This window comes from Nyctereutes procyonoides, unplaced genomic scaffold, assembly GCF_905146905.1.
Source record: "Nyctereutes procyonoides isolate TBG_1078 unplaced genomic scaffold, NYPRO_anot_genome, whole genome shotgun sequence".
Lineage (NCBI taxonomy): Eukaryota > Metazoa > Chordata > Mammalia > Carnivora > Canidae > Nyctereutes > Nyctereutes procyonoides.
In genome coordinates, this window is record NW_026575136.1 from 7,538,110 (window position 1) to 7,564,761 (window position 26,652).

The following is a 26,652-nucleotide window of genomic DNA, read 5'->3' on the forward strand; positions in this document are numbered from 1 at the left end:
TAAGAAAAACTTGCTTTGTTTTTTTACGATGGTGTTCTACATGAAGAAAGAGGAAAACGAAGGAAAAGAAATGGGATAAGGAGCAAAGACTACGGCTGCTTGCCTTCCTTCAGTGGTGCTGGGAGGGTAGACCCTCTGCCTTATGAAAACCACTGCCAGAACCAAGCTACACAAAACATTTTGGCTGCCAGCCTAGAACAGTGCCAGGCTGTTTTTTATTTCGTGCTAGACTCCCTCAATTGAGACAGTGTGGGATTGTCACTTTGATGCACATAGAGAACAAAGAATAATATAGTACGGGGTTGGGGGGTGGATTTTTTGCCCCTTAAAGTCAGGTTAGCATTTTGTTTTGTTTGACAAGTCTTGAAAAGACTCAAGAAACAAAAGTTATGCTGAAGAACCTATCAATTGCCTAAAGAAATTAGATTCAGTACAATATTGTCGGCAGTTAAAAGCCACATGAGGGATTAACATTTTTTAAAACTCACACTTAAAAGGAGTCCAGGTTACATACTTACCTGCTTAAGAAGCCAGAGACCAAGAAATATGTGATTCCCAATCACATGATGTTATCTAAAATCTGACAGATGAAGGAAGGCCATAAAATTAGGCAAAAAAAGAACTAATAGAAGTGTTACAATTTTTAGGTCACTATTCAGAGGTAACTGTGTCAGCCGTTATTCTGACCTTGATTGCTCCAAAATTAAATAATCTGATTAAAAGATTATAACAGTAGAATCTGAATATTCTACTTTTATGACATTATAGGAAAATAAGTGATAAATGATCAAAAATGTTTAAAGGATTAAACCACAAATCATCTAGAAGGTTCTCACAGACACAAACAGGAAAACCATCTCTTGTATCCTACTCAATTCTGTATTAGAAGCAAAGCTAACACAAATGAGAAAGCCAAGTGTGTGCTGTTGGAAGCTTCAGCCAAATATCCTACCTGAATCTGGTGACTAAACACACCAATAAGCCATTAGCTCCTAGAGGTCTGACCCTTTTCTCTCTAATGCACAAGATAAGTGGAGGTAGAAGTCCATTTTCTACAAACCAAATGAAAAGAAAAAATGAACTGTGACAAGCCCAGATCCCATGCTGGCATATTTTACACTAAGCTCAGCATCATCTAGAAGCAGTATGCTTCTCCCTGCCAATCAGGGCAGGAAGAAAGTTGTGAAACTAATACAGCACTGATGAATAGCAGCAAAGGTCCACTAGTCCCTTCCTCCTGCCCATTTCCATGGAATCAGCCGTTAAAAGAAGACCAACGACTGTTACAGAAATAGCAAGAACTAAAGCACTTGCCTCACGTGTTACAAACACAGGCGTGGAGTGTCACCACCTGAGCCTACCTAATTTCCAACAAAATGACCCCCTGCCCAGTTTTGCTCATGGCCACAGATTCTGAAAGAAATGATCAGTGTTGGGAAAGGCGGTGGGAGAGTGAGAATGCGGAAAAGAAACCAAGGGAGAATGGTGGCCAAATTGCAAACAGTGCACAGTGCATGCTTCCCTGATTATTCAAATTAGTGCCGTGCACAATACTTGGGGAGGACAAAACCTGTAATACGGGTTTCAGGTACAATGATTTCCTCTGGGTGGCAAGGGCCGGTCTGCCATAGAATCGACAAATGCATTATTTTGCTCCTCACTGTTCTCCTTTCACATTTCCTTCCTTTCGTCTGGGATATACCGTTGATGTTATTACTGCAGGGGACACTGATAGTTGTAGGCAAGTCATTCATGTCTTGCCAAAGTGGTCCAAAGAATGATGTCTGGCTGGCTTTAGTTCAACAAAGAATCTGACGCAAAACTGGAAAGTAAAAAGAATGAAAGGTGTAGAAGAAGCTAGATGATAACATGCTTTTTCTGTTTATTAATGATGCAGATGAAATAAGGGAAAATCTAGAAAAAGCAGCCAAGCTGACTGAATTACAAAGAAAGATTAAAGGAGTTAAATGTGTATAACTTGGCTGACAACCAAGGAACAATATGAGAGCTGTCCACAACTCTCCAAAGTATATACATAAAAAGAAGAGCAGGGAATTTTTATCCGCTATAGAAGTGTGAATATATGAAATAATAATGAGATAAAATTAAAATAAAGAAATCTGACTTCAAGCAGCAGACGAAGTAATCTGGCAAAACTTAAGAATGGCTGCTTTCTCCTCTTTAGAAATATTTATCATCTCACTGACCCATACTGCAGTAGAGAAAGATGAGAGGAAATGGCTGCAGACTGACAGAGGACTGAATCGATGGAGAAATTAAAATAAAGTCCCATTTGCTTACCTGATGATCCAGATGTACTGATTTCTCTCCACATATATCCAATCTGACTGATGCAGAGGTACCTGTGAGATCAAAGGACATATGATGTTATCTTCAAAATAAGCCTAGCCTGAATTCTGAATCCTGACCTGGATAAGTTTACTTGAATGACTTAGTAGTCTGAGTACTGGATATTCCAAGATGGGGGGAGAACCTCTAAGGAAAGGGAGATGTTTTGAGTCTTAACTAATAAGAGCTTTTTCTTCCCCCACAATCTTTCCATGGTTTCCCAAATCAATTCTAACTCAAAAACAAGAAGAAGAATTCAGATTCAAGGTCCTTATTAACCTTGGTACATGGATGAACTTTAGGAGTCTATGCACTTCTGAACCATATATGTAAAATTTGTGGAGTTATGCGAATGGATGTCTCTCTGGAGATAAGGTTAATAGTTTGTCAGGTTTGCAAAAAGTTCCATAATCCAGAAAAACTGTCATGAACCTCTGCTGAGGACAGTTCGAGATCCCAGAGACAGGCTGGAATGCATATGGATGATCAGTCTGGTTCTGAGGGAAACAATGGAGGTACACAGACACTTCTGTATCTGGGGTGAATACCTTAAGAACTACTTTCTCAGGGAGCATTATATCAGGTTCAAATTGTTACTTAATTTACACAGCCTTGTGTTCTCTGCAAGCCATGCACAGTGAAGAGAGCAAAATCCTACCATATACCCAAGGGTGGATATTGTGACTTTCCTGTTCTGTATATATTAAAGTCAGAACCCTTAGGTTCATCAATATTCACAGGCTCAAAACTAACAGTAACTCACCCAAAAAGGACCCTATAAGACACACAATAAGGAAGGGCTAGCAAAGCAATAAGAAATGTGGCTCCCAAACAGTATCCATAGCAGAAAATCACAGGATTGCTAAGTGAATCTCTTAAAAGAATTATCTTAAAAAAAAAAAAATTCATGAGAGACACAGAGAAAGAGAGAGGCAGAGACACAGCAGAGGGAGAAGCAGGCTCCATGCAGGGAGCCCGACATGGGACTCGATCCCGAGTCTTCAGGATCAGGCCCTGGGGTGAAGGTGGCACTAAACCGCTGAGTCACCAGGGCTGCCCTAAAAGAATTATCTTTAACAGTAGTCACAGAGTCCGAATAACCCATATCAGAAAGAACTCAAGATGGAAAACCTTCCAGGCACCAACTCTGAATAAGACTAAAACATTCACAGCTGTAGAAAGAATCCTGAGCTGGAGTGTCACCAAAAGAGAAAAGGAAAAAAAATAAAAAATTTAAAGGATAAAAAAGATAAGGGAAAGGCTGAGAAGATATAAATCAAGTAAAAAGGAGAAAACAAAACAAAACTTTTGAGACGACTTATTACAAATAATGATCTTGTAGGATATTTTCTAGAAAAATAATTTATTTTGACATTCACCCCTGAGCATCTACCAGGCATTGCCCTGATTGTTAGGATTTCAGCAGTGAACAAGACAGGAGTTTAATTTTGGGAAGGGGAGGAAGGATGCAGGGGGACATATACATCAGCAATCTCATTTCAATACATGATATGAAAGAAATAAGATGATGTGACCGAGGCATAGGAGAATGGCCTACGTCTATCTAGTATGTCACAGGGATGTTCACTCCAATTCTCAAAGTTAGTCAGGGTCTTAGGGAATGGAGACTGAGAAAGGACCATAGGGACAGCTAATCCAACCTCTTCATTTCAGAGACGAGGACAGGAGAGCTATTCTGGAAGACAAAGTATCACAACCTCATTATCTCCAAACATCAAAACACATACACCTAGACTGAGTTATGATTTTATGATACACTCTCTGCCTTGAGAGGAGAAAGCCTGAGAACAAGTAACTAAACAGCATTTCTGAATCTTTTAGAAAACTGGCAGATGCTGTGCACTTTGTAACCTTAAGATGTAACACAGAACCACATACTATCCAAATTCTTGGCAGGTTCCATTCTGTTGTTGTTGTTTTTTGTTTTTTGTTTTTCAAATCATTTTTCTCTTCTACAGACAAATTTGATCAATTTCTGCTGTTAAAGAAGGCAGGCAGTGTAGAGACATGATAGCCAACTTCCAAAACGGCCCCCAAATCCTCACCCCATGAAATTCATGACTTTTATAATTCTTTCTCACTGCATGAAGTTTGGTTTGAACAAAACCAGAATGCCCTGGAACTGATGGTTTCTTGACTTCTGAGGCTAGGTCCTAAAAAGCGTTACAGCTAGCTCCTTGCTCTATTGGATCGCTCATTTGGTAAAGTCAGTTCCACATCATGAGAACAAACAGCTCTATGGAGCAGTCCACATAGCTTCTTGCCAAATAGCCAGAATCAACTAAACAGGCTTATGTGTGAGGCACCTTGTAGGTGGATCACCCAGGCTGCTCAAATCTTCAGGTGACTGTTGCCCTGGGTCAATCTTGACTTCAATTTATGACAGATCAGAGTCAGAACCACCTAGGCTGCTCTCAACTTCTAGCATGCTCTCTAGCTTCCTCTACAATAGGACCTTCCAAGCTAAAAACTCCATTTCTCAGATGCATTTGCATCATGTAAGGACCCAGACTCAAACTATCAGAAAAATCCATCTGGGACCTTAGAAAATAGAAGTGAGTAAGTCAAGGTGCTGACCTTGACTTACTCAAATGAGATCAAATTTTGCAGTGAAGGCATTTTGTTCTTGTGGGGCTATCAGCTAGTCTATTAAATGATCTCTCGTACCATGGGTTCCAAATAGCAAGTGAATCTACTAAAATAGTAGAAATGGAGGTTTTCCTTGGCTTGTACTATTCCTAGCTTTATAGTAATAGTCAAGGTTAATTCCTTGGCACTTTTGGAAATTAAGTAGTGTATAACATATCCCTTTTTGCTTAAACTAGCTAGCTGTCTGCAACTTAAACTAACCGTTGCCTACAACAAAGACCCCACTCTATCATATACAAATTCTCCTGTCTCATAATGTTTTCACTCCGATTTTGTAATTCAGTCTCTTATGTTCCATAACTAATTCCTCTGCCCGTGTACTGAACCCTATTCATTCGTGCCTTTTCTAAAAACTCACTCCTTCATTCTCCTTTTCCTCTACCTTCAACCTTTTTCTCTCCATTGGCTCCTTCCCCTAGCAACTTCTTTCAGCACTACCAACTACTCTTCCAAGCTTCATAAAACAACAATACAGACCCACTGCCTTCATTTGAACTCCCATGAAGTCTGAACTACTACATCGTGGCTTCCTAAGCCATCACTCTACTGAAATAGCCATTGCTAAGGTTTGTTAATAATTACCTACTTTCACTCCTCACTCCACTAGACTGTGGCATTGGGCAGTCTTGCCCACCATGCTTCCTTGAAACTTCCTCACATTGGTTTCCAAGGTGTCCCCATCTTGCAGTTCTCCTCCAGTCTATAGGATGTTTTCCCTATTTTAACCTGGCTCCTTTTCCAAGAATTCCTTAGAGCTTTACCCTTAGGGTTATTATTATTCTGTCCTTGACTTCAAGATTTCAATTATCATCTATATATCTGCTGATCACTCCCAAATCCAAACCTCTCCCATTGCTCTCTTCACACTACAAACTTATCACTTCTGTCAGCCTATTAGATGCATCTGGTTTTATCAATTGTTATAAAATAGCATAAAACCCTCCCTAACCTAAGAGGACAAATTTTAAGGTGGTTTATAGAGTCTAACCGTGTTAATACTGTAACCACTAGCCACATATGCCTGTTGGACATGGAAATGTGCTATAAGGGGAATATACACAATAGATTTAAAAGACTTAATGGAAAAATAAGAACGTAAAATAGCTCAATAATCTTATATTGGTTACATGTTGAAATGATAATAATTTAGATATATAGGCTTAAATAAAATGTATTAATAAAATTAATTAAACTTATTTCTTTTCATCTGTTTAATGTGGCTACTAGAAAACTTTAAATTATTGCATTACAATTCTATTGAACAGCACTGCTGTACACACACACACACACACACACACACAATGAAAAAAAAATACACACTATTCTCAACCAACAAGGGAAGGAAAGAGAATTGATTTTGGTTTTTCTTTATACTCAAATCACCCTCACATTCAAAACTTACTATTTTATCTTGATAGCTTATAGATTCATTCTTAGTGTTTAAAACAGAAAGCTATATCCTAGAATGAAGATTTATAAGGTTTCTTAAAATATATACAAATATATTTAAAGTTTTAATGTTAAAAGTGCTAAATTATATCCCATAAAAATCAAATATAATCACAACTATATCATAAAAATACAAATAGCTAACATTTGATAGGCACTATGCAACTGTTATATAATTTAATCATCATATCTCTAAAAGAGATGAAATTGCTACACCCCATTGAACAAAATAAGAAACCTAAAGCAGAAAGAAGTAACTTGCCCAAGGTCATGTTCTTAGGCCACAATCCCAGCAATCTAGCTCTAGATCCCATACTTCCAATCAGTCCCTTTTGCTAACTCGAGAGAAGTAAAATTTAAAAGAAGAAAATGGCCTCAGATGGTTCCCAACACTCAAAATTATACACTCAACTAAGATCAGGAAAAATAAAAAGTCAAATTAAATAAAACAAATATGAATACAAATATTAAAGCTCACAGAAAATGGAAATTTAGAAGTAAAACTAGGTGAGCAGAGGAGACTATAAGGATGTAATAAGGAAAAAAAAAAAACACAAAGGAATCTGCTCTGAGCCTAGCACATACAAATGAAAATTCCTCAAGAACAAAAAAGCATTACTGTGTGGACGTAAAAACAGTAAGGGCTTCAGAAACACCACATGCCCACTAAGGCTACAGAGCAAAGGCGGAACCTGACACATACCCATGGAACCTCCCAGGGACTCACATGTAATTCTGCTTCACAAAATACAGGGGAGTGGGGTTAGGACAGATCTTAAATTAATTTCAATGTTTAGAAAAAGCTAATAGGAATAATACATGGGGCACCTGGGTGGCTCAGTCAGTTGGGGGTCTGCCTTTGGCTCAGGTCATGATCCCAGGGTCCTGGGATCAAGCCCACATCAGGCACCCTGCTCTGCGGGGAGTTTGCTTCTCCTTCTGCCCCTCACCAACATTCATGCTCTCTCTCCCATTCTCCCTCAAATAGAGAAATAAAACCTTTAAAAAGAAAAGAAGGAAGGAAGGAAGGAAGGAAGGAAGGAAGGAAGGAAGGAAGGAAGGAAGGAAAGAAGGAAGGAAGGGTGGGAGGGAGGGAGGAAGGAAGGACGGACTCCTACCTGGATAAGGCTATATAGCCTATATTTTTAGGTACAGTTTGGCATTTTTAAAAAAACTTCCAAAATACAATGTTCACAAGGTAAGTAGATAAATCAACATATGAACAAAAATAAATAAATAGATAATATAGGTCTACATGTGTCTAGAAATACACACACATATACACACACACACTGATTACATGTGTATAAAGAAAGTATTAAGGGACATAAGAGAGAGATGTCATTGCCATTTTCGCTTTTTGAATTTGAATCCAGTAAACACAGTGACTATTCAAAAGTTTTTAAGATAACCTTAAAGTCCAAAATAAAAATAAATAAAATGATGCTGAATAGGAAAAGGTAAGGAAATCTATTTATTTATGCATATATACCTGTATAGAGAGGGTCCTTGATGGAAAAAGGGCTGTGGACTTCCAGCCTCAATAAAAGACTAGCATTCCATCTTCACACATCATCTTCACCCCCGTTCTCCACACCTCACTATCCACCACCAGAGATACACAACACACACCAATGAACAAAGGACATTTTAACTGCTACTGATGTTGTTCAAATATTCTATCTCTGAGAGCCAGAGTCCTTAAAAACATCCAAAAAGGCAGATAAAAGCACTCAAAAAAAGAAAAAAAGAGGATTATATTTCTATAAAATATAGAAATACATTTTATAATTTCTAAGTTTATTTTCTCCAAAATCCACTTGAAAATCAGAGATGCAGAAGATCGATGCTATAAAGCTTCCCACACCTAAAAGTGTAACTATTACACCATTTGCTTTAAACTTACAAACCAGATTACCTGTAATTCCAACCTAAGAGGGCAACTCTCAGTCCTTTTCTTTTGAATGTGAGGATGTTCTATGACATCTGTCCTCTCACTGACCGGAAGTGATGCAGCAGACTGAGCCAGGGGAATAACCCATTCCTTTCTCCTTGACGAAGTGTCTTCTCTCCCAAAACTCTAAAGCTCTAGAGTCTAGACTTCCAAAATGATGAGTAAACATCTTTAGTCAGGGATGTAGTAGGCCCTTTCCTTTAAACTTCTTGCTAGTCAGAACTTTCCACAAAATCTACCAAAAAAAAAAAAAGGCTCATTCGCCTTAATTCCCTTTGTGTTGCCATCATTCATTGCCTTCATTTTTAATTTAGTGGTATTTTTAGCCAAATGAAATGAAATACAGTCAGTTTTTCTCAATCTGTCTCAGCTCTACTCTTTATCTTCTGGGACCCAATTCATGTGATCCTTTAACAACTATTTATTTCACACCAAACTAGATATCTCCCTAAAGCTTACCAATCTAGCCTCCAGGCATATTTCTTAAATAAAAGCAGTAGATCTTTGTAAACCTAAAATTTGCATACTAAAGGAACAAATCAACTATCAAAAGACCTAGTAGTATATAGCAGTTGCTCACCTCCAAGCAGAGTTTAAAATTCATTTCAATTTATTATTTTTTTAAAGAAACAGCTATTGACTTTTTCCGCTTTGCAAAATACGGTGTTTAATGGCCTAGTTAAATTAGAGGTGATAGTGTGAAGCAAGTGCTTTAAATTGGTAAATTCTAAACCTTTTAATAAAAGTACATCACTCAGAAGTTTTAATAAGACTCAGCAGGACAGAGAGGAATTAACAGTCTGTAGGTATCAAAAGGGGGTGATAGGCAATGATAACCTTAATCATTTGCATGGGGATTTATAATTTCATTGCTTAAAGGTTAATGAAATTATGTGGTATTTTGCCACATAATCCAGTATTTTGCCACTTTATCCAGTAAATGATTTCATGTCTTGGTTTGTATATATTTATATTGACTGAATCATATAACAGAATAAATGACTCTTTTACCAATTAATCTACTGCATTTTTACTTATGTACTCCTGAGTGCAAAACTATCATTATCTGTTCCAAACAACAGCCAAACTGTTCCAAACAACAGTAAAAACATAAGGTTTCCAACAGCATCTCAGAAAAAAAGAACAAACTCATAATCAGAATTCTAGAAGTACAATAAGTTGCTCAAGTGATTGCTTTCTTAAATATTAGATGCATTCCTTTATCTACTTTATACTTTGACTATTGCTAAACAGTTGCTTCCCCTGGATGTTAACATAAAATCTACCCTAGAGATTAATGAAGGTGTTCAGAACACATTATTGGACAGTGAAACTGGATGGAAAAATGCAAACAATACACACAAATAATTAGAATAGGTAAAATAATAAAAGATCCTAGGCTGGAGCAATTGTTTTAAAACATCACAGGGCAAAAACAACACACTACTGTGGCCTTGCATCACTGAGCACCCAGGAGGTGTTCAAGGCCAGCGCTTTGCTTGGTACCTCATTCTAATGGAAAATTGCAGAGTCTAGCTTTAGGCAGGGCCATGTTCCTTACTCTGGCTGCACATTAGAATCACCTGGAGGGTTTACAAAATAATAATAAAACAAAAATTAAAAAGCTGATATTTAGGCCTATAACCATAGATTCCAGTTTCATCAGTAATCTTTAGAATTTTAGTAATCCCTAAATGATTTCTGATGTCCAGCTAGGGTGAAGAAATAACAGCTATAGAGCAGTGGGTCTCAAGGTATGGGTCCCTGGACCAGCAGCAGCTGGGAACTTGTTAGAAATGCTAATTCTCAGGTCCCATCTCAGACCTATTGAACTGGAAACTGCAGGCTGAGCCTCAGCAATACATATTTTGAGGAGACTTTAGGGAATTCTGATGTACACTAATGTTTAAAAACAATGCTTTATACTTGATCTTAGCCGAAAGGCAGAGGAGCAATTGGAAACTTGCTGCTTAAAAGGAAGAAAAATGTGGGTTTCAATCCTCTCTCCACAATTTACTGGCTATATCTATAACCCTTGGTCAGCTCTCTACACCTTACTTTCCTCACTTGGAAAAAGAAGAGAGTTGGCTAACGTCCACTCAACATGCTAATAAGCACGTTACATACATTACGTAATTTAACCCTTACAATAAGCTTACCATGTAGGTATTAATATCATTTAAACCCAAAAACTATTAAACTTATCCAAGATTACAAAGGGAATAAGCAGAATCAAATTTAAGCTCATTTTTCAAATCCAAAACCATTGCTCTTTCCCTATTTCACAAAATATGCTCGTCCCCTCTCCCTCCCTTTCTTCCTTCTCTGCTTCCTTTCTTCTCTTCCCTATCTTCTCTCCTTCCTTCACCCCCGTATGTCTCTCTCCATCTTTCTCACTTTCTTTGCAAGTTTATTTTCCTATAATAAAGCTAGAGATTAACTAGTATGTACAGCTTCACTGAGTGACTACAAAGTAATGTCATATGCCAGAAATGAAAAAATTAAAATTTTTAAAATTTAAAAATCATAATAATGAAGTTACAAACTACACAGAGACACACATTTTACAAAACATAGGAACACATGGCTTAATTCTAAACTGGTGAGTCAAAAACAGAAGTAACTCAGGAGTTCATGAGATTAGAGCTCAGACCAGGGCATGAGGCTGAAGGAAGTGTGGCTTATCCTGAAACATGGTGAAAAGTCTGTCCTGCAACAGGGGTAGAAACAAAGGATACAGAACAGTAGGAAACAAAGCTAAGCAAGCTAACTGGATCCAGACTGTGACTTGGAGTAAAAAGAATTTAGCGTTAGCATAGTAAAACTATATTTTTTTTCAGAGTATTTTGGATGCACTGATAATAAAAAGGTAAAGTTGAAGGCAAATCACTGGTACTTATTCTAAAGAAAAAAAAGAAAAATTGACCTATGAGTATACTGAGAGGGGGAAAAAAAAAGGGCAGGAGAAAAAGTCATTTCTATTGCTAAAAGTGTTATGATCCACCCTTTACTATAGATAGTATGTTCCAAAGGCCATTCGTAGGTGTTACACACTATTTTCAATCATTCGCTAATCCAACCAACACTGACTGATCACATTAGTTAGACATCAAAGGATAAATAGATAAATAAGATACCGACCCAGGGCACATGGAGTATTTATCTAAGAAGCACACTGCAAATATTTTATGCGACTTTTACATGAGGTGATTAGGAATTCTGAAGGCCACTAGAGACAGACCATTTCTTAGGAATGACTTTTATGAAATTCCTGAAAGTCGATGAGGTATAAGCTAGCCAAAATGTTCCACATACAACATGTAAGAGGAACTCTATTCATGCTAGCCCCACAATCCTCAGCTCCCAAGCAGAGCTTCCCCAGTTCCATCCCCATTTAGGCTTACTCATGGCTAAGAAAGTCATGCAAATATACAATTTAGAGGTTAAGCTTGTGGACATTTATATCATTCGGGTCATTTTTCTTTTGCCAACAAACTAATGAACCACTACACTGAGAAACCACTACCCTCACTGGAAGATTCTATGCATGTATTAATGAAGGAAAAGGTGAGGCACAATGGGCTGAGTTCACCAGCAACTCAGGTTTCCAATTCTGTCAATGATAGTTCAGGGCCGTATAACATGTTCTTTAGCTCACCATAATCTGGCAATTCCATAATGCCTGTTTGTTTCTAAGAACCAATGTAAGAAGCATGTATGTTCACCACAGTATGCTGAAAAGATGCTGCAGTTAGTTTTGTTCAGAATACATGTGAACTGAATTTGCTGTATTAAAAATTATAGCATTTTTCATACTAAATATATTTAAGAATCAGTAATGTATCTTAGTGAAGTTGTTTATTAATAACTTACATTATCAAAGAACTGAATTCCTGAGTTAAAAGCTACATCAACAGTCACTTGGTAAAACACTAGCTTTTTAAATTTTTATTTCTCTTTCTCTCTCACACACATATACATATACATATATATATATTTTGGTAAAACACCAGGTTTTAACCCACATACTACCTAGGACAAATACAGTGTTGAAATTAAAACAATAATATGGGGGCACCTGGCTAGCTTAGCAGATGGATCATGCAACTCTTGATCTCGGTCGGGGTCATGAGTTAGAGCACCACACTGACTTTACTTTAAAAGAAAAGAAAAGAAAAAGAAATAGTAAATAAAACAATGGTATGAAAAAACTTCCAAGTGCATTGAGTAATAAATTTCTTTGGCCGCAATATATCCAATTCTTATACACTACTGTATTTTACTAAAATTCAATCACCTGTCATCTTTTTTAATAATATAAACTACATGTGCCAAAGTGGTAGGACTGAAATATTGGGACTTGAGAGTAGTTCAATTTCAATATAAGTGGTTGGTATAAAATCATCTTTTAAAATATTCAGATCCTGCCATCCAGATATCCACATGCGCTTGGATTTATAAGCATTAAAGAACTTGTTTAGATTTACTGAAGCTATACCTGCTGTCAAGAAACCAAAAAGTTGTGAATGTTGATCAAAAATAACTTTGCCTCAAGTATCATGTTAATGTTTTCCACTAACGTTGTCCCAAAAGTTAACAGTCAATGTAATCCAAAGGTTTCTCTTTATTTCTATATTTAAATCATCACAGGTTTGATCAAGCATGCAAATCCCTTTAGGCTCAGGGTTCCCATCAAAATGTCTTATAGGAACATTAAAAATTGAATGGGCATAAACAACTCCAACAGTGCGGAGCTCATGACAGTGTGCTGTGATCTCCGCGTTTCATGTGCAACAAAACTGGAGAAGTTTGCAAGGGAATATAAGCAACTAATTACTGTCTTTTGCTTGGGGGCAGGTGTGCTGATCTCTACAGGTGTCTTGACTGCGGCTCTCTGCCTACTGCACTGTCTCTTGAAGACACTGACTGTAACAACTTGCTGGAGTCCTGCAAAATATCTCCTAGAATCCCAAACTGTGGGGTGTTCGGGAAGAAACATGTTGTGACTTCCTTCATGGCAAAGATACCACGGAGGAGAAACAGCAGTGGAGAGGCTCTGGCAGTTTGTGAAAGAATAGTATAAGGCAGTATAAAAAGTAAAGAATATCAAACTTTATCAATCGCACACATTAAACAAGGACACCAATTTGTCTTAATGAGTACAGTAAGTTTTTCAATGAAAATAGTGTTATTTTCTAAACAGGAAAGAAAAAAGAACTAAATAATAATCTCCTATTGATCCATCTTTTTTTCATTTATGAAAGATAGTGTCCAATGCTGGGTATGCAATTTAAGAAGGACCAAAAAAAAAAAAAGATCTGAGAAATTATCCACTAGAGGAAATTAGCAAACAAAATAGTCACCTGATGATGGGGAGGTATGTATACCATAAACACGTGATGTCACTTACAGGATTAATATCCCTTAAGGTCTTTCCCATAATTGTTGAAAAGAAATACACCTAATAATGAATAAACACATAAACCAGAGACAAATGTCCCCTGGTCTGCTATTTGCTACCTGCATGATCTTGGACCAAACACTTAACCTTTCTGTTCTTCAAATTCCTCATCTAATGATAAAAAAGACCCACCTCATCAATGATGTTTTTAAGTGAGACAGTGTCAAGGTGAAACAGTCTCTAACGTTCTTAGGCAATGAAACTGCTCAGAATGAAATGTCTATAAATGATAATATAAGATATTTATCAATTATTTTCATCTAAAATTACGTAGTGTTTTTCTTTAACCAAATGAAATCAAGACAATATTTCAAATCCTCATTAATATGAAGCATCAACTGTGTAACCAAAACATCACTGGTCTAAGAAAAAATAACAAAAGCAAGAGTTAAAAATGTTTCAGACTATTCTCAAAGGAACCAAAAGGGAAGAAGATTTTAAAGCAAAATGTGTACAAGTACACAAACACAAAACAGTATTCTCAAAATTAAGAATGATTAGGCCCAGGATCCCTGGGTGGCACAGCGGTTTGGCGCCTGCCTTTGGCCCAGGGCGCGATCCTGGAGACCCGGGATCGAATCCCACGTCGGGCTCCCGGTGCATGGAGCCTGCTTCTCCCTCTGCCTGTGTCTCTGCCTCTCTCTCTCTCTCTCTCTCTCTCTCTCTCTCTCTCTCTCTCTCTCTGTGACTATCATAAATAAATAAATTTTAAAAAAAAAGAATGATTAGGCCCATGGGAATGATCAGAATATAACTGAAGTAATATCCCTCCCACTCTGAGCAGACTATTACATCAGAGTCTTATTTCTTCAAATCTAGACAATGCAATAATCTTCTATTCTCTCTCTGTTTTAATTTGTCTTTCATCCTCCAGTTTTCAATGTCATCCCAACTACCATGAATATTAAGAACTGACCTGTTGAGCCTTCTTTAACAGAAACCTAATTATCTTGCTCTGGTACCCACAGACTTATTCTAGGGGAGGCAGGCACATAGAAAATAAATGAAGTGTGTGTGTCTGTGTGTGTGTGTGTGTGTGTGTGTGTGTGCACAAGCATGCATGAGCATACACATACACACATATACATGTGTGTGCATGCACAAAGGATTAAGAGAGGATAAAACATAGGTCAATTCATTTTGCCTACCATAAGTCAAGGAAGGCTTCATACAGCTGATAACAGCTGGGTGAAAGAGTGCCTACAAAATAAATTCAAAGATCCAGGTGATGAGCCATCTATTACCAAGCCTCAATCTACATTGTTTCAACTCTGTATCACACTCTTTTCAAGGATCTAGATGTCCTCATTCTCTAAAGTATTGGACACTCTGCTGTCTGGCCAGTCCCTCTGCTTTGAATCCCTTTTTCATCTTCCCCATCTTTAAAAGCCTTAAAAATTTTAAATACATGACACCTATGCATTCTACTACCAGTTTTTTTTTATTCAAGGGAGGGAGGGGCAAAGGGAGAGAGGGAGAGAGAATCTTAAGCAGGCTCCACGCTCAGCACATAACCAGACATGGGGCTCAATCTCACAACCCTGAGATTGTATCCTGAGCCAAAATCAAAAGTCAGACGCTTAACCAACTGAGCCACCCAGACAGCCCTCTACATATTTTTTAATACAGTTAACAATCATTGGTATCCCAACCAACATGAATGTTCAGAACTGAGAAAGACAATGTTAATTCCTTCAAAACTTTGGAAGGAAAGTGATTTGCAATGTAAAACGTATTTAGGCAAAAGTATCAATCAAGTGAGAAAATTAAAAAAAGATATTTTTCTCTCACATAATCTTTCTCAGAAAACTACTACAGGATATATACCACAACCATGTAAGATTAAGACAAGAAAGAAGACAAGATGAGATTCAGGAAAAGCCAAAAGGAGCTCCTAGTTTAACAGCAAAGAAAAAGCTCAGGAAGAGAGCAGATCTAGAAAATGGGATGGATTGACAATAGAATTCTCTTGGAAAAATATACTCAAGAAAAAAACTGAAAGAAATTATCTGATGTGCTTCATTTTATGGGAAATCAAAGAAGCTCCTAGAAGATACAGAAAGAAGTAACAGTAACAAAGAAACTAAGACACACACACACAAACACAAACAAAAACCTGGCATTACTAACTTCATTAAAAACAAAAAATCCGGGATCCCTGGGTGGCGCAGCGGTTTGGTGCCTGCCTTTGGCCCAGGGCACGATCCTGGAGACCCGGGATCGAATCCCACATCAGGCTCCCGGTGCATGGAGCCTGCTTCTCCCTCTGCCTGTGTCTCTGCCTCTCTCTCTCTCTCTCTGTGACTATCATAAAAAAAAAAAAAAAAAAAAAAAAAAAAAAAAAAAACTTTAAAATAAAATAAAATAAAAACAAAAAATCAGAAGTGAACATTTTCATCACAGCTCATTACAACGTTCAGTTATAAATATCAGCATAGTATAATAATGTAACACTAAAAATGAGTTAGCCAAAAGTTGTAACCCAACAATCTTGAGAATATGGAAGTGAGATGGCAGTGAAAGGTGAAAAATCCTCAAAGACCATAATATAAAGTTAACAAACCATATCTAAAATAAATGAATCAAAACAAAAATATGTATCTGTAATAAAGCAATATGCAGATATATAATAACCAAAACAAACAGATAAAGGCTTAAAAATGGTTGCCTCTAGAGAAAAGAATTGGAAAGAATGGGTAAGAAACCACTGTATTTTCCTATCGGCCTTTTACAACAATTAGAATTTTAGACTGGGTAAATGTTATTAGTTTAACTAAATAGGAAGTAATTTAAGGACAAGAACCAGCCAAGTTCACAAGAATAATTTTGACAGTATTTTTCATAATAATAAAAGGCAGAAAGAATCTAAGTCTTCAATAAGTCAGTGGTTAAATAAATTACATTATATCTGTGCATTAGTCAAATTACTAGTCATTTAAAATTATACTGCAGAAATATATTTAATGACACGGAGAAATATTCAAAACAAAAAATAGCAATTCAAAATACAGATAAGAAATTAAAAAATGAGGCACACCTTGGTGGCTCAATGGTTGAGAGTCTGCCTTCAGCTCAGGTCATGATGCCAGGGTCCTGGGATCAAGTCCCGCATCAGGCTCCCCGCGGAAAGCCTACTTCTTCTGCCTACGTCTCTGCCTCTCTCTGTGTGTCTCTAATGAATAAATAAATAAGATCTTTTTTAAAAATCTAAAAATGAAATACCTATGGAATACCTATGAAAATACCAAAATAGAAATAGCTATGAAAATACTAATGGTAATTTTAGAATTTTTTTCTCAATGCTTCTCTGATTTTCCAAATTTCCTAAAATAAATAGCAACTTTGTAAATGAGAAAAAAAAACCCACAACTACAAACTTTAATAGAACTCATCATTCCATTTTAAATAGTGTCATTCATGACGCCTTCTCTGACCTTCGAGCCAGAATTTTTCCCTCCCCCTGTACTTTCTATGTGCGACCCTTAGAAAGTTAATGCAGCTTCCTTTGTAATACAGGTAATTATTTATGTCTGTTCTCCCACTGGATTTAACCTGCTGAAGAGAGGACCAAGTGTAAGCCATCACAGTATAGGTTGAATGGAATATATCTAGGCTTCTCAAGACAATCCCCCTAAAATGAGGAAACCCTAAAAATGATCTGAGCATTCCTTTAAAAAAAAGAATTGATAGACTACTTTTCATAAAAATAATAATCATATAAAGTATAAGTTCTCAGGTTGGTTGCTCTTATCACAATGCTGTTTACTCCCCTCTCTCACATACACTGTCTCTCGAGTTGACTTCAGAAGCATGTTTTGTTTTGTTTTGTTTTGTCTGAAGGCTTCGGTGAGGCAGTGTTTAAATGTAGATCTTCAGGATTTCTTAATAGATCCATATTTATCACTCCAAAATGCCAATTACTTAAGAATTTGATTAGAACATCAGTTACCCAAGTGTTGCTATAATAAATTAAAATTAGGATTATTTGTCTTTGTGTGAGTATAGGGTTTCCAAATTAAGCAGAAATTTAAATATGTTTGGTGGAGCAAATATGAAAAAACATTTCATAGGGCTTGGCTTTTATTTAGAACTAGTTTCAAAATGACAAATAAATGAAGCAGCACAAATTCTACATACAAAAACCTTTCTGGGCAAAACCAGAAAATTCCACTCATTCTGTTATGCAAAGGATTTTTAACTTTGTCCTATATAAAGGAGTCAACATCCAGTACATTTGATAAAAAGTCATAAAAGGGTTCTAATATTTCATCCTGGTAGAACTATTTTCTCCATGAGATCAACCACACTTTTCAGCATGCTTTTAGAATAGGCTACGTATGAGTAAGAGGAGACACAAAGAACAGAATGTTATGAAGTAAAGAGCTATTTTATCCACCCTCACTCTCCCATCCCCAGAGGTCTGAGCAAGAGGGCATAAGGACAAGGCAAATGGCCTTCTACAGAGCAACATTAAACTGCCCATTGAGTAACAACTGCGGAATAAGGAAGGAGTTAAATTCTAATGACAAAAGAATCTGCAGTCTTTCATCTCTTAAAGTATCAACTTTAAAAAAAGCAATAAGTTTAACTACAAAAAGATAAAGGATAATTTACTTTACAAAATAATGGACCATGAGTTTATTTTATATATTAAGTTATATGCAATAAAGATATGTTATTACAGAGGACACAAGCCAAAAAACTTAAAACCAAAAGTTATATGAATAATACCAATTGAACTTTATTTGAGCATCTCAAAAATTGTAATGTAACAAAACATTATACAAAAAAATCGATTTACCATCAATTTTCAAGAGCGCATCTTCTGCATTAAGCAAAACACACTGCTAAGAATTCCAGAAAAGGCAGATCAGTCTACAATACAGAAAACAGACCACAGTTGCCTGAGATGGGAGGGGAGGGCTTACTGGAGGGGGTTGACTTCATGAGGGCAGAAGGGAACTTTCTGGTTGATAGAAATGTTCTAATAATTGTGGTTATACTTACACAGCTATATGCTTTTGTCAAAACTCATCATATTGCCCACCTAAAATGTGTACAGTTTATTGTAAGTAAATTATACCTAAATAAAATTGATAAAAAAAATACACTCAAAACAGTTGATCATGGCTGACAATCATTCCAATTACGTAAAGACTTTTATTGTAAATTTACTGTGTTTCTGACACACAAGGTCAAAGATACCATGAGTAAAAACTAGCTGAGTGACAGCATTAGTTTACAGTTACCAGTCATAATAACTTATTACTGACCTCAAAACACTTCCACCCACACTGTACTCACTACATATTACTTTATATTACTGGTTAGTTTTTTTTTTCTCCTGAATTAAGGTTGAGGAAAAAAAAAAGTGTCATGTATTTAGCAGTATTCTCCAAGATCTAACTCAGTTCTTTTTATTAAAGTGTTTACACCATGAAATATTTCAGACAAGTAATTATCATTTCTTTCTTAATACTAAGAAAGCAACAGCTTTTGAAAAAATGTAAGAACAGCTATCTTGATTTCTCACACTGTAGAGTGATACTTTAGAAGATTAATAGAGACTTTTCAAAAGTATATTTAAATATTTCATATTTGAAAAAGTAAAATTATTTAGTAAGTTTTAAATAGCCAATATGAACTTACAAAAAAATCTACTGAATGAAAGTAAATTTTTTATAGTGGGAATATTATCATTTTATTTCTTTCCATTGTTCGCAGTATTTCCATAATATACAAATTTTAATAAAATGGTTATCAATAATGTATCAATTTTTTTAAAAATAACATGACATATCTCAAAGAGAAACTGGTTTAAGATAACTTACTTTACAAATCTTAACAAAAACCACTTAAACAGTTTTCTAATTATTATTTTAAAAATTAATTTCACAGTAACACAGTAATCAAGACAGTGTAGTACTGGCAAAAGAACAGACAAATAGATCAAAGGAACAGAATAGAGAGCACAGAAGTAGATCTACACAAATATAGTCAGCTGATTTTTGACAAAGGAACAAAGGCAATTCAAATAAAGATAGATTTTTCAACAGATGGTGATGGAACAACTGGACATCTATATGCAAAAAAACTTGAATCTAGACACAGACCTTATACAGTTCACATAAAATAACTCAAAATAGATCACAGATCTAAGTGTAAAATGTAAAACTATATGACAGCTAAAAGACAGTATAGGAGAAAATTTAGATGACCTTGGTTTGGCCATGATTTTTTAGATACAACAACAAAGGTATAATCCTGGGATAGGGCAAGGGGGCAGGAGTTATTAAGTTGAACTTCATTAAAATTAAATACTTCTGCTCTTCAAAAAGCATTGTTAGGAAAATAAGAAGACAACCCATGAACTGGAAGAAAATATTTGCAAAGGACATATCTGATAAAGGGCTCATTCAAAGTACACAAAGAACTCCCCAAACTCAACAATAAGTAAACAAATTATCATAAAAATAAGCAAAAGTTCTCAACAGATATCTCACCAAAGATGCTATACAGATGACAGATAAGCATATGAAAATGCTCAGTATCATATGTCATTAGAGAATTGTAAATTAAAACAACAACAAAAGACCATCACACATATCTTTGAAAGGCTAAAATCCAAAACACTGACACCACCAAATACACGAGGATGTGGAGCAATAGGAACTCTCACTCATTTTCATTGGGACTACAAAATGATACAGGCACTTTAGAACACTGGCAATTCCTTACAAAGTGAAAGCTAAACGTACTCTTACCATACAACCCAGCAATCACACTCCATAGTATTCATTTAAATGAGTTGAAAACTTAAATTCACAAAAAGCTGCACATAAATGTGTATAGCAGCATTATTCAGAATTGCCAAAACTTGGAAACAGCCAAAATGTCCTTAAAAAGGTGGCTGGATAAACAAACTGTGGTACGTCACACAAAGGAATATTATGCAGCCCTAAAAAGAAATAAGCTATCAAGCCATGAAAAGGTACATTCATTGCCAACAGAAGTCAATATAACAAAGCTATATACTATATAATTCCAATTATGAGACATTCTAGAAAAGACAAAACTATGGAGAAAATTATGGAGACAATAAAAAGATCAGTGGTTAACCAGGGTTCTATGGGAGAGAGAGAGGGAGGAAGGGAGGCATGAAAAGGTGAATCACAGGGAAAACTGAGGACTTTTGTTGATAATGACAGGCAGTGTTGGCTCATGAATTGCAACAAATGTACCACTCTGTCAGGGATTTGTTGGTGGGGGAGGTTCTGGAGGTGAGGCATTCTTTATTTTCTATTCAAGTTTGCTGAGAACCTAAAACTATTCTAAAAATCCAAGTCTATTAATTATTTTTTAATTAATTACATAAGAAATATCTTTCCACAATAAGGTCCAGATCTTGTGTGTACAGTTTAATATGTAAATGTAATGCAATGGCTTGCCTGCTCATATAACCTAAAGGATCCACTTTTTCTTTAAACCATGTCAGATCCTTTCAAAAGTATCTTTCTTCAAAGAAGTTTATGGGTTTTGCTTTAATGAGAAATTCAACAAGCTTCTCATATCGAGAAGCAATTCTTATTGTCAAAATCTTAAGCTTTACAATAATAGCTTCACTTTTACAATGATGGTTTCAAAGGGTTATGCCCTCAGTGCCAAGAAAGAAATGTTCACCAATATGTGTCAACTTTAGGGTTTTACCATATGATACACAATTGATTTCTTCATTCAATCTCTTGGCATTTATTGCTTTCCTTTCCCAATATATGAAAAAATTCATGTTTAAAAGCATTTACAAAAAATATATATTAAGAAGTTAATAGCTCAAAAGAAATGTACTAAATATGAACAAGTTTAATTTAGACATCTAATTTTAAATCTTAATATTTTCTACAAAACCACTCAAAATTCTTGATGATGATATTTTTAAAGTTTGACTGAGAGCTGGGTCATTTAAAAAACAAAAAAAAATTTATAAGGGGGAGGTGAGTAAAAGAACATAAGAAGTCAGCAACATAATCCTGTTTGAGAAATGGTATAGTCTTAAATTCTTCAAAGATATGATAATTTAGGGGATCTATAGAAAGTAAAGCCAAGAGTTAAAAGTATACAAAAAATATACAAAAAAATATTAAAGCCATCTTGGTAACAGACTTCTTGAAAGCTGAAATTAGCTTTCAAAAAATTCAAATCAATTTTTTATTGACTACATATATTTTTCTTATTTTTATTTACTCTTTTTAGCAACGATATATTCTTTCTATGTGATGTTCTGTGACACTTCCCTGCCTCCAATGGACTTACAGTCTCAATGAGAAGATAAAATGGACACAAAAGAAATTAGTATTAGTCACAAGTGGTAAATGATTAGTAGAGACAAGCATGGGAAATAAAAATTATGGTTACCTCTAACCTTAATAATTTTAGAGAATGCAAAGAAAAGAAACAATTCCTTTTGGATACAAATTGTGAGGTATTATGAATATCCAGATGAGTCAATGCCAAGCTGCTAACCTAAAAATTATTAGAATATGCAATTATAGATGTTAACTAAACTTACTGTGGTAATTATTTCATAATATATGCAATTCAAGTCACCCTAAGCGTCTACAGTGCTGTATATCAATTATATATCAATAAAACCGAAAGAAACCACACACAAAAATCATTAGAAGAGAGGTGAAGATTAAAGACATAGGTTTAGATGAAGTCACTCGAAAAGAGAAAATTATGCTAGAGAAAATAGACTAAAAGCAGGGCTTTGGAAAAGCTCCTAATTTTAGGGTAGGTAGCTAAAGAGTGGAAGAGATTAGAGGAGCAAGGTGGAGTGGTGGGAAGAGGGAGAGCCTATGAGCCAACAGAGGCAGTTAAAAAACTAAAAAACATGACAGCAGGAAGACATTGCTATGTAGTCTACTGCAGAAACAAACTAAAAAAAAAAAAAAAAAAAAAAAACCTAAAAGAACAAAAAATAATGAACACCTCATCATCAATGAAACAAAGTCACAGCCACAACCACAAACCACAAACTATCATAAAAAAAGAATCACTATATTAGGTGATATCTGGAATCAAAATGAGGAGTAATGCTGAGAACCAAACCACACCTTTTTAGATCTCTGGCAGAAAAGATATTTCCCTAAACATGGAACAGTAAAGCCCACTGAAACTCTGCTTAGGGCAATAATGTTTCAGCATCCACCTAGGATAAGACAGGTTTCTCCAAAAAATCAGGTCTACAACCACAATAGGACGGAGGAAAACCCAACAAGGTTATGCATTGCCAATGATCAAGCTTCTTTGCACAGAGAGGTTGCCAAGTGGAGATGAAAAAGGGAAATAGCAATCACCAAACCATTTATTACAGAGATTCCTGTGACTCACAGGACTACAGAATCACAGTGACCTTTATAGTACTGCAAATAGAGGTGAGATATGTCCCCAGAGCATCTGACACACACACATTTTTTTTCAGGCAATACCTGTTCTTAATTGAATTAAACCTACTAAAAACTGAGTAAGAACCAAAAAAGAATCAGCAAAGAATTTATACAGAACTACCAACGATGGGTGAAAGGAAATAGGGAAATGACAGCTAAAGAAATGTCACTGTCTTAGAAAATAGGGGAAGAACTTACAAATTATTTTTCTACAGTCTCAAAAAAAAATTACAGAGACTATGAGAAACTTCAAAAAAAAAGGCTCAAAGAAAAGTATGAAATAAGAAAAGATAATGAAAAGCAAATTGATCGGGTAATGAAAAAGCTGTAGATTAAACACACACACACACACACACACACACACACACACAGATTAAACCCATAAAAGAAAGAACAGAAAAAAACCAAAACATTCAGTACTGAAACAGGAAAAGAGAAGATAAGTATGAAAACAAACAAAAACAAACCACACAAAGTGGAATTTTCTTAAAAGATATATTAAAAATGAGACGATCAATATAAAAGGAAAAAAAGATCCAGCCTATACACACTTGACATTCTTGATAAAAAGAAGAGAGAAAGAGAGAGAGAGAGAGAAAAAATAAAGAGGAAAAAAATGATACAATAGAAGAAAAATTTTTCTTGGATTAAAACGAAATACATAAAATAAGAAGCTGTTCCTGGGGCTCCTGGATGAAGCAGTCCATTAAGTGTCCTACTGGGTTTTGACTCAGGTGGTGGTATAGAGCTGCACATTGGGCTCCACACTCAGCACGGAGTCTCCTTTGAGATATTCTCTAACCCTCCCCCTGAGCTCTCTCTGTCTAAAATAAATAAATAAATCTTTTTAGAATAATATAAATATATATATATATTCTAGAAAAACTGGATTTCAAACAATTAATACTAAGACATATTTCTATGAGGTTATAGATCTTAAGAGAAAGAATATATAAATATAAATGCTGTGGGCACATAGGCAGAAATATCAAGATTGGCCTTAGACTTTTCTGTAGCAGCATTCACCATTATCTGGGGATGAGAGAACAAAATCTTCAGAGTTCTAAGGGGAAAATATGATACCCAATCATATAGTGCCCAAATTGTCCATAAAGCACAAAAGCAACCTATGAACACTTTCAAATATTCAATTATTCAAGAAATAGAGCAACTATGAGTTCCTCTTATAAAACACACAAATACACACACAAACACACACATATCCCTGATAACCAAATTCAGTCAGCCAAGAAATGAATCAAATAAAGAACTAGTGAATGGAAATACGGAGACGTGTTCATATAAATAAGGACTAGATTTATTTTTTACAGGATGGAGACATAGCAGGTCCTTTGTCCTCTAATTGAATGGGTCTTTAAAAAGAAAATCCATATTAACAGAGTATGATTAAAATATATGGCTGCTTTAACGCCATTCTCCCATTATCAAATGAAAGAAAAGAATAAAAGAGGTACAACATATTCTAATAAGAAAAATCAGGGGAAATTTTTCTATGGATACCTCAAAGAAATGGAGTCCTTTCATTTCAGGTCTTCCAGAAATAGGACTACAGAGTGGACCTCAGCAGGTGTACTAAAAGCGGCAAGTATGACAGCCTCAGAATGCCCTGTGAGATGGCCTCTGGATCCCTACATTTATAGAACCCACTGGATTTCATACTGGTTCTTTTTTGTGAGTGACCAGATATTCCAAGGTTTTGCTGGGACACATATAATCCCCCAATCTTCTTAAATACACAACTAAAAGAAAATAATACTCTCACATTTAAACTAAATTAGCAATCTATTATTTTATAATCAAGTTGCATAAGCCAAAACTTTACTCCATAGAACTTTACATGATTCAGTTTCTCAATCTACTGACCAAAGAAATTTATTCTCCTAAAAAAAAACAAAAAAAAAAAAAAAAGGTACTTATTTGGGGGCATCAGTTCCCAATAATGGAATTTCTGAGGGACCACTTCCCAAAATAATTCACAGTGAACAAAGAGCACGTAGTAAGCACTAAATGCTTTTAAATATAAAGGTAAAACTTAATAGCTGTGAAAAATTCTTACAAAATAGAATGCCAAGTGTTACACAACTTGACAAAATACAAATTTAATATAACTACTAAAAATTAAGAGGTAGAAAAAAGGAAATATGTTAATCTCTTACTTTCCATTGCAAGAAATAAACTGATGGAATAATATACAGTAAAAATATAATTATCCTTATCTTTTAAGATTTTTCCTTTTTATCTCAACTTCAGTGAAATCACTTAGGAATTTCTTATTATAAAGGACCACTTATTTAAGAACCAAAACTCCTCTGGTTTTACTTTGATTTCTTTTACTTCTGTTAAATCAAGTAATATTACTTTTTTTAAAATAAAAATAGTAATGTAGGATGATTCTATCCTTATAATTTTTCTCTCATTTCTGTCTATAAATATGTCTGTATGTATGTGGGTATGTGCCCATGTGGTATGCATGCAAAGAATGAAGAAAAAGTGCCTGAAATGATGTTTCAAATTATAATGATTATGTGTAGTAGAATTAGGGTTTTTTCTTTAATTTCTTCATCACTATTATTAGGAGTGTTAATATAGTGAGTTCATAATCATTTAATGCAAATCTATATTTTAAGAACCTGGCAGGGCGGGCAGCCTGGGTGGCTCAGCGGTTTAGCGCTGCCTTCAGCCCAGGGCATGATCCTCGAGTCCCGGGATCGAGTCCCACGTCGGGCTTCCTGCATGGGACCTGCTTCTCCCTCTGCCTGTGTCTCTGCCTCTCTCTCTCTCTCTCTCTCCTCTCTTTCTCTGTCTCTCATGAATAAATAAATAAAATCTTAAAAAAAAAAAAAAGAACCTGGCAGGGCAACATCATAGAAATCATGAATCTGACCCAGGATAGAAATCATATATGCCCCCATGTATTTCTGTATTTATTCAGTCATTTTTTTACTCATTTTCAACCAGTAACTGTCTAGTGCCCCATCTGCAGAAGAAATAAAGACATCAAACTGTCTTACGTATCTTAAAATGCCATCACATACTTAAAAATAGGAAGTTCGTACAGACCTACCTCAGAGATAACGCGGATTTGGTTCCAAACCACCTCAATATTGCAAATATCATAATAAAGTGAGTCAAATAATTATTTTGGTTTCCCAGTGCATATAAAAGTTATGTTTACACTATACTATAGTCTACTAATTGTACAATACAGCATTATACCTAAAAATAGTATATATCTTAATTAAACATACTTTATTGCTAAAAAATGCTAACCGTCATCTGAATTTTCAGTCAGCCATAGTCAC

The 26,652-nt window shown here is 35.6% G+C and overlaps 1 protein-coding gene across 9 annotated transcripts in view; it reads right to left on the reverse strand.

Moving 5' to 3' along the window:
* The window catches only part of LOC129495548 (glycosyltransferase-like domain-containing protein 1), a 388,336-nt gene that overhangs the window by 287,286 nt on the left and 74,398 nt on the right, over positions 1-26,652 (reverse strand). For 4 of the 9 annotated variants that reach the window (XM_055303172.1, XM_055303177.1, XM_055303178.1 and 1 more), the window contains exon 2: positions 2,302-2,363. The gene's annotated coding sequence lies outside the window, so the exon portion shown is untranslated. Of the gene's footprint in view, positions 1-952; positions 977-1,570; positions 1,823-2,301; positions 2,364-16,920; positions 17,056-26,652 lie in introns of those variants that run through there. The other 5 variants (XM_055303176.1, XM_055303175.1, XM_055303170.1 and 2 more) reach the window with 3 other exon arrangements.